The sequence below is a fragment of the Passer domesticus genome, chromosome 1 (genome assembly GCF_036417665.1).
Source record: "Passer domesticus isolate bPasDom1 chromosome 1, bPasDom1.hap1, whole genome shotgun sequence".
Taxonomy (NCBI): domain Eukaryota; kingdom Metazoa; phylum Chordata; class Aves; order Passeriformes; family Passeridae; genus Passer; species Passer domesticus.
In genome coordinates this window covers 7,180,711-7,190,199 of record NC_087474.1, presented here as the reverse complement: position 1 = coordinate 7,190,199, position 9,489 = coordinate 7,180,711, and positions in this window count along the sequence as shown.

Below are 9,489 nucleotides of genomic sequence, written 5' to 3'. Positions count from 1 at the left end.
CGCTGGGGTCCCTCTGCTCCCTGCCACAGCCAGAGCTGCTCCCCTCTGCTTCCCATCCTTCCAGCAGAGCTTCAGCTCCTCAGGCCTGGCGAAAAGTAAATCCTTTTATAATGAGTCAAATAATTTTGGACACAAGAAAATTTCCCCCCTCTCCTTTGTAATTAGAGCTGGCCGCGTGTCTAAAATGATCTGCTTTCCAGAGGGAAACAATAATTGAATTGTTGGGTGTCTCCCGAGCTTTGCAGGGCTCCGGGAAGGCTGCGAGGGAAGCTGAGCCGTTCTCTTGTTAGTGCCGGCAATGAGAGCGAGACACCCTCGAATTCAATTACGCGGCTCCTCCAGGAACCGTTATAATTATAACGTCAAGTTGTTTTTTAAAATTTCATAATTATGCTTTAGGATCCTTGTGTGGATGTTTGGGAGCGAGCCTGCCCAGCCCCAGCCCCCCCACATCCCCCACTTTGGATCAGCGTCGCGGCATTCCTCCCTCCCTGCACCCCAGGGTGCTGTCCCTGCCCATCCCTGAGCCCTCCCCTGCTCCGTGTCATGGGCAGCCCTCCCGAGTGCCACACGGCGTCAGGGAGCTGGTGACACATCCCTGTGTCAGGTCTGCTGCCTGCAAAACTGACTCCCACGCGGAACTATTGCAGAAGAGCATCAGGGAGAAGTGGACAGCAGAAAGCAGCGACAGAGAGTTTTGTGTTCAGCTAGTGCAGACACAGGAGTCCAGGGTCCTCACCAGAGAGGTGACATTTGGGGCAGGTGGTGCTGGGGACCTTAGGAGTGGGGTGCCACCTAACAGCTCTGCCTGTGCTCAGGCTGGCATTTCACCCACACCAATAAAAACGTAGTAATACTGAAAACCTTTCCATTCCTTTTGCAGGTGGAAATGGAAAGCTTGGAAGGGGGTGACACACCACTGGCAATGCTGTGCAAGCCTGGCCTGGCAGCAGCATTGTGTTTGGAGGGTAGTTGAGTTACTTCTAGGCTCTACTTAGAAAAGTGGCTCAGACTTTTACACTCCTGCTGAAATGAGGGAGCTGTGAGCCTGCCCTGCTGCAGAGCCCTGGTTCAGTGCTGCTTCTCTCTCCTGCCTTCACCATGCCCCTCTTGCCCTGGGAAGTGGCTGCCCAGGGCTGGTGTGTGCAGAAACCAGCTCTGCCTCTGCTGGATGGAGATCTGCCTGGACAGTGCTCTCTGAGGTGTTACGTGAAGGAGATTCTTCAACAAGACAAGAGACTGAGAACTTGAAGGATGGCAGAAGAGCAAGAAGACCAAAGGGAGGGAATGTGGGAGAATCATGACCACTATGAGCTGCTTCTGTGAGGAGATGGTAAGCAGGAGATGGTGAGCAGAAAAGCCAAACACAGTCAGACTCCATTAATGCACAGGTATTGCAGCACAATCTGTTTTCCAGGTGTGTCCTAAAATCCCAGCATCCTACTGGCAGAGAGATTTGTGGTATCCTGGTTTGGTTCTCCTTACCAAAGCTGAATGGGACCCAAGAATGTTCCAGTGTCAAATCATGGAGGGTCTGACTCAGACTGTGAGGTGTGGGCTCATTTTGCAGAGCTCCTTGCTGTGCTGGACAAGGCATCCCCAGGGGTTTGCACAGAGGACTCTGCTGTGTGTTTGCCATGTCCTTTTCCTGTAGAGAGGGAAACTGGCCATGTCTCTAGCTCCCTGTATCCAGCAAAGAGCTGCAAAGCACAGCTGGGACAAGCAGCAGTAGGTCTGGTGTTCTCCCCTCCTGCCCCATTGCCAGGAAAGCCTGACAGCCTCAGGCAGAAAGCTGGTGCATCAGATGTTAACCACCCAGCAGCACCAAGACTGGTGTCCCCAGAATAAACTTATTTTGACAGTGCATCTTGCACTTGGCTGCTGGAAACAGCTCCTGAGGAGGCTGCTGCACACACTGCCTTTGGGTGCACCTTGCTGTCGGGCCAAGCAGCAGAAGGTGAAGAGCTTGTCTTGATATTTGCAGGTCAGGGCCCCCTGAAACAGCTGTGGCACTGGGACAGGAGAGCAGAGAGGAATACACAATGACTGTGCTGATTTCAGACTGGGAATAGATTCGCTTTTCATTCTCTCAGACAAGCAATTAGAGATGTCTCCCCAAGCAGTTCCCACCCAGCAAGGAGTTCCAAAATATGAAAATTCTTCCCTTTCATATTATTTTCCAGATGTTCAGTCTTCGCTTCCCTTTATTAATGCTTCTTTTGCCAGGGTGATTCATTTAACAATTAGCTTAGGCATAGGGTGGAGCAGCTGTTACAGATATTACCTGTGCCTCTAAGGCAAAGCTTCTTACTGTTGTTTTTTATCCATCTCTCCTTTCCTTCTAGGCCTTTAATAACCTGTAAGAATATCTTTAAATTAGTGGGAAGCTCTGATTCCTCAACCAGGTCAACAGATGGCTCACTTGGACCTGCCTTCAATTAAGCAGGTGGAACATGCCCAAGGAGCAGGCAGACAAATGCAGCTGTTCTTTCCCCAAATCCCACTGCAGTTCTGGTGGGATTTATTCACCAGCTCCTGTGTGAAGCTATTTGTTCTCTTGACCTCAGAACTTTGCATTCAGACTTCCATCACCTGGCTGCACCTTCCAGGAGAGTGATCATTTCCATGGCAATGAATTGTGGGTGTGATGATGCTGAGGTACCTGGGCATTGCTGGCTTCCTGGTCCACTTCCAACATTTGATTGTTGGGAAAAAATCATCAAACCCTAGTTTATCTCATCATAAGCACTGATTAATGTCTTTGGTTCCCATATTAGTGAAAATTGAAGGCGAGGTTCAAACCTTGAGTCTCCTGCTCTTTTGGTTTGGGATGAGAGAAAACAGCCTCAAGTTGAGCCAGGAGAAGTTTAGATTGGATATTAGGAAAAATTTATTCTCTAAGGGTTGTCAAGCAGTGGAACAGGCTGCCCAGGGCAGTGGTGGTCACCATCCCTGGAGGTCTCTGTGGGATGTGTAGATGAGGCATTTAGGGACAGGATTTAAGTGATAGATTTGGCAGTGCTGGGTTACCAGCGGGACTCAATGACCTTAAATGTTATTCCACTGTAAGTGATTCTGTGATTCTTGAGATGTCTCACATCCTCTCTGTGGTCTTCAGCAGCCAGTTTTGGAGGCTGTGTGTCTCCTGTGCCAAATCCACCAGCCTACAGGGTGCCTTTGATTACTCTGGGGTGTCTACAATCATGGGAATGTTTATCCTTTGCAGCTGAGTTCCACAAGAGAATAAGGAGTCCCTGGATTGTACCTTCAATCTGTGCTCAGAACAGACTCCTTTGTACTGTGGTAGGACTCCCATCCCAGCAGCACCACAACCTGTGGGAGTAAAAGTGAAGTAAAAGCTAAACAGCGGCAGCAGGATCTGCCTGGTGATACCAGGCGTTTTCTCTGGATGAAAAGACCAAAAAAATGCTAAATTTCTGAGTAAAATGATCAGGATTGGTTATGCTGTTGGACACCATTACTATCTTCTTCCACTGAGCTCATAACTCAGGTGCTTGTGACTGAGTGTGGCTCTTTTGCTGATGTTTTTATTCACTCTTACTCAACTGTTCCAGCAAGGTGCTTGGAAGGTGACCTGTGGGAGGTTTGGTAGGAGGATTATTCATGTCTGACCTCCAGCCCTTAGCAGTGACAGTCTCTGCTGCTCTGCTATGGCTGGGAGCAGAGCTGCAGACCTGGAGCTGCTCGTGATGCTCAGCACATCTCCAGTCCCACTGACTGCACCTGTGCTACAGCTCAGCTCAGCTGTGTTTGAATCCTTTCTGGGGTGAGGACATCTCTGACTGCACTCTCTGTGTGCTCCAGCCTAGCAAGGAAAAATGTGTGAGCCAGAGGCTGCAAAGAATTTCCCTGCTGCAGAGCTGTGCACAGAAATAAATCAGCTCTGCTTGTCTGGACAAGGTCTCTGCTGCCCTAAAGAGCCCCTGGAGTTTTGGTTTTGCCCTGTTTATTTTTCTAGAGCCGAGTATGTCAGCAGGGTATGTATTCCTGGGGATTATTTCCTCTGCTCCTCCAGAGATTTGTGGACTATGATGTCTGATTCTTGCAGGGCAATATTTGGAGTGGCTTGATGGATGCTGGCGGGGATGTGTTGCACCTTCCTCCTCCACCAGCTCGTGTCATCTCTTCCAGCAGCCCAGGAGCAGCAGATGTCCTGGAGAAATCAGATCCAGATGCTCATCCCTCCAGCACAGCCCCACACAGTGCCCAGGCTCTGTGCTGCAGGCTCCTGGAGCAAGAGCTCAGCAGCACAGACCCCTCCAGAAGGACCCTCCAGCCGGGGCCATCAGGAGTGATCAGGGATCACAGACAGCTTCTCTTGATTTTGGATGGCATCTGTTCAAGTGATACCTGGCGTTAAACTCACCAGCAGCTGTTTTTTTGTAACACAGCAGCATCACAAGAGGTGCTGGTAGGATGGCTTGTAGGATCCAGACTTATCCCATCTCCAGGTGCTGCTGCTCAAAACCCCAGCAGCCTCCAGTGCCACATGGCAGTGGCACAGCTGGCACTGCAAAGCTGCTCTTCTGAGCCAGGGCAGGTGAGAAAAACCTGGGGTTTGTTTGGGTTGTTTTGATTGTTTTAAACATAAAACTTTGTCTCCCCAAATGCAATTGTCAGAACGAGGTAGAGGTTCTGCAGACCAGCACAGCTCCTTGCTTGCTCCCCCAGGTGCTGAGATGGGGGATGCTGGTCCAGCATCCAGCAGGCTTTTTATTGTAGAAAGAGTTTCTGACAGAAAGAGGCAAGAAAACAGGAAAATAAATCTTGAATAATCTCTGAGTAAGGCCTGAGAATGAAAAGGTGCAGACAGGGCAGTGTGCAGACTGCAGATCCAGCACAGGTATCTTTCAAGACTCTGTTGGGGTGGCAGAGAGGAAGATGAGGTCTGAAAGGTCATGAAGCCAGTAAAGGCTAGAGCAGGCTGTTTAGCCAACAAAGGGCAGGAAAGAAGAAGAAAGTGATTACCCTGGGCCGAAAACAAAAGATCGATGAGGGTGGTGCATAAGCAAGGTGATACTTATGAAAAGTGATCAGAAATGTTTTGAAAAACCTCTTTTTTGGGCCAAAAAATGCTGATTTATCAAAACAAAAGATAATTCCTAAACCAACACATTCTTATACATTTCTACAACATTAAAAACAACCAGGAAGAACATTTGGAAATTGAAATTTCTCATTTAATTTTTATAAAAAAGGGTGGTTTAAGTTTTTGAAGAGGTGAAGCATTGCACTGTCAGACAATTGGACCACTTCTCAAAGGTCAGAATCAATGCAGTGCATGCCAAGGTGGTAACAAATGTTCCAGCTGACCCAAACTGTGCTTGGTGATTTTATCCAGCACAGGTTGCCCAGAGGAGCTGTGAATGCCCCACCCCTGGCAGTGTTCAAGGCCAGGCTGGATGAGGCTTGGAGCAGCCTGGGACAGTGGGTGTCTCTGCCCATGGCAGGGGGGTTAGAACCAGATGGTCCTGAAGGTGCCACCCCAAACATTTCTAAGATTCTGTGATCTCTCCAGTACCATGAAACTCAAAATGCAGCCAGAACAACCACAAGACCTTCTGTCCTGGAGAACTCCATGTGAACAACTTACATTTCCCCAGGAGCATCTCAGTGAGCCTTTCTGTCACAGGCCCTGACTGGATGTGATCTCACTTCTGAGCCCAGGTTAATTAATTTTAATATTTTGGCTCCTACTCAAAGATACCTTGAAAAGGATGTGCACTCATATGAGTAAGGGACACACAGCCTCCCCTTCCCAGTCCCAAATGAAAGCAGGGACACCCAAGGGACACTCACCTGGCTGGGAGAGGGAGCCCCATGCCAGCTACTGAGCTGGGAGAAAATGCTGTAGATGTGTTTAATTTCTGCTGATTTGCAGCTGATGTTTTAATTCTTAGGAAACACAAGTTTATGTAAGCTCTGTAGCACTTCTCTGATATTTAATAAAAGTGTAATAGCAGTCTAGCTACTGAACACAGAAAAAAGGCAATGAAATAGAGGAGGCATAATTTGCAGTGGAGAAAAGAATTCACTTAGTAAAACTCAGTAAAGCTCTGACCTTTTATGTGTTTTTGGGTAGTAATGCATTATTTACAAGAATTATCATATATACTTTGAATTCTGTATTTGAAAGTTGACTGGGGCAGGCCAGAACCATCATCACTACAGACTCTTGTCACACACACAGGCATGAGGCTTCATGGAATGTGAAATTCATGTCCCCATTTGCAGCCCATGAAGGCACAACATTATCACTGCACAATGTAGGAATTTAAACACAGGGAGATGACTCCAAACTACGCATGGGGCAGCTCCTGTGGTATTTCACTGCTCAGAGAAATCATCATCATCTATCTACAGGAGCCCTTCTTTTAGCTGAAAGAACCCATTGTCACCCACAGCTCTCACCTGTTTCCAAGACAGAACCCTCAAAAAGCTCTCACCTATAGCTTTGTTCAATTAGTCCAGCATGTAATGCTTTGTTCTCATGAATTTTGGAGCTACTCTGATGTGCAGCAAAGGCAATTGAGACCTAATTTCATTATTCATCTCAATATGTTCCTGCTGCATTCAGAGAACAGACTATGGGCCCTCCTGTGGCTAATTTAGCACCTGCAAATCCCCATGATTAAAGGCAAAGGCTGCACGAGCCACAGGATGGATCTGCAGGAATATGCACACGTCAAATCATCCCACTTGCTGGGAAGAGTAGGGTTTTTTTTTCTTTTATAAACTTTGTACACCTGTTCCTCACTCAAAATGAGACCATCATGCTTTAGTTCTCCAAGACCAGACTGTGTCTCACAACCTTTAATACATATATATATTTCTTTTAAAAAAATATATATATCACATACATAAAAATATGTATTTAATTCCTTTTTCACAAAATTTGAGTGCAGTTTCAGGGAAATCAATGTACCTGGAGAATGAGGGCCATCAGATTGGAGCTGTTAACACTTACCTCCTCAGCTGCTACACTAAAGTTAAACAAACACAGCTAAAATCGTAAAGAAATTCCTAATGAAGCTTTTTTCAGCTAAGCCAACAGAAAATTGACCAAAAAGTCATTCTACTGTTTCCACCGAAAATGCAGCAGCTTGCATAAGTCTACAATAGACACTTAAGTGCAGTAAAATTGAAGATTTTTGGTCTAAATTTGCGAGCTGCTGTTGGAGTTGCTTAGCCTTTGCAGCTCATTCTTAGCTTGCACTCTTCAAGATGCTTCAGACTTTAGTAATCACTGCAGCACACAACCAAACCACAGCAGGAATTTGCATGCTTACCCTGCCCCCTCCATATTTTGTTTCAGATTATGAATTTCAGCATTTTGGAAGACAATGACAGAAGATTCTGTACTCCAAGCCACAAAACCAAGACACACTTACTCTGCTTTCCTGCTACAATAGCAAGGCTGTTTTTCTTCAACTGTACAACCCCTGCTGAAGCTCATCTTGCCAAGTTCAGTTTAGGATTTTTTTTTTTAACCACTGCATATGCATGACTGAATATTTGTTATGCAACCATAACAACTGTCCTTTTCAAGAAAGATTCCTGCATAATGCGAGCACAGAGAGTCCAAGGCAAACATGGTTTGATCTTAAAACTTTAATAGTAAAAAAAGTGTAAAACCAAACACACTGCTGAAAACTTACCAGTAAGAATGAGAATTTAAGTGTTCAAATTCAGAATAGTGCAAATTTTCTTCACTCCCCTCCCCACCTCTTCCAAACTTAAATCACTTTGGTTAAGATACTCAGAAGTATTGGCAAAAAATGAACTTTTGACTTATGTTTTTGGCTGTATTATTTCTAACAGGTACAGATTTACTTTCAGTCTTTACAAATAAATCTGAGATTCTTCTCTATCAAATATCCATAGAGATCACTGCCAGCTTTACTTACATCTGGTTTCATAACATTTTGAAATGGGTTTCAAGGTGGTTACAAAGCTGTATCTCCAGCAAGGCAGCAGCTCCTTAAACAGCTGAGCTGAACCCGTCCCAATCTCTTCAAGTAGTCCTAGAAAATTTGATTATTTAGGTTTTGAACATTTGAGGAAGGATCTTATACCAATTAAATCACTCTTGATTTACACCAAAGCAAGGTTAGAACTGGGGTCTGCTCTGTAGTATAGACTTTGTGCTAAACTTTTGTTGCAAGCATTCCCTTAGAAGAGTGAAAACAGCCAGAATAGAGACCTGGCCTCAACTTCTGTTTTGATGGTTCAACCTTTAACTGAAGCCTCTAACTATAACTGAAGCCATGTAAGATTGGAAAAGAACACAACAAAAAAAATTGCATAATACAAAAAAGGCAAATCCATAAAAGTTTACAAGTACACCATAACCACAAAATTGGAGTATTTCTAAAAATTTGGGTTCAATGTAAGATACAACAAAACTAGCTTTACTAGTTAAATAAATTATTGCTCCATTTGACTCCATGCAGCATTGAAATGAACTCAGAACCCTTTTCTCTTTAATCTCTCATAAGAAATGATCGATATTGAAGAGAACTTGAGGCTCAGACTTACTGTACATTGCACTTCAACTTTTAAGACCTAATACTTGCTATTTAGGTCTCCTGTGGTCTAAGCTATCAAATGAATACGTTGTGCTCACCAGAACTATGCATTAAGAAACACCAAATGTTTAATGTAGTGACATAAGCACTTTTTGTTTTTAAGAAGGCAATCACAGATTGCAAGTTTTATAGGGTTGTGTAAAAACAAGAAGTGATCTCTTTCAGAAACTGAACTGAGAAAACAGTTTGCTGTTCTTCACATACAGTTTAAATCACATTTGAGGCCCAATTCTGTTTCTAGTCATTTCAGTCCAAGCACGGATTCAAAGGACAGCTCTAGGAGGAAATGACAAATCAAAGAACATGGGGGCACGTGCTTGATGGCCAAGCACTGACATGGAATGCATGGTTTTTCAGTGACATCAGACATTTGAGATACTTAAGATGTCCTTTGGTGAGACACTGAAGCAGGGGTCTAATATTAAGCAGGCATAGTTACACACACAGAGATTTCTTACTGAATTGTGGCCAGAGCTTGATTCTTGCAAATCTAACTGCAAGCCTCAGGAGTAATGAAATTTCCAGTTGGAATCTCTTGATAAAGATTCACGTTTGAACAAGATTGTCTCCTGTGCTCACTTCTCATACTGAAGTAATTTAGAAATTCCAAACTAAGGCTTCCACCCTCTCATCCCTCAAACCCTCTCCACCGTCAAAGACAGAAACTTAATGCAGCATTACAAGTAAGGGCATGATTCCTTCATAAGACTCCTAAAAGCATTAGTGCAATGCCTTTAATCTGTTTCGATCACTCTTATTTTTAAATAACCCTATTTTTTAAAGATTTGGATAAATACTATTCCTATTAAACCATACTTCATCATTGTTAAGCACCATCGATCTACTTCCTTTGGGCACTGATACAAGAGCTTGTAATTAA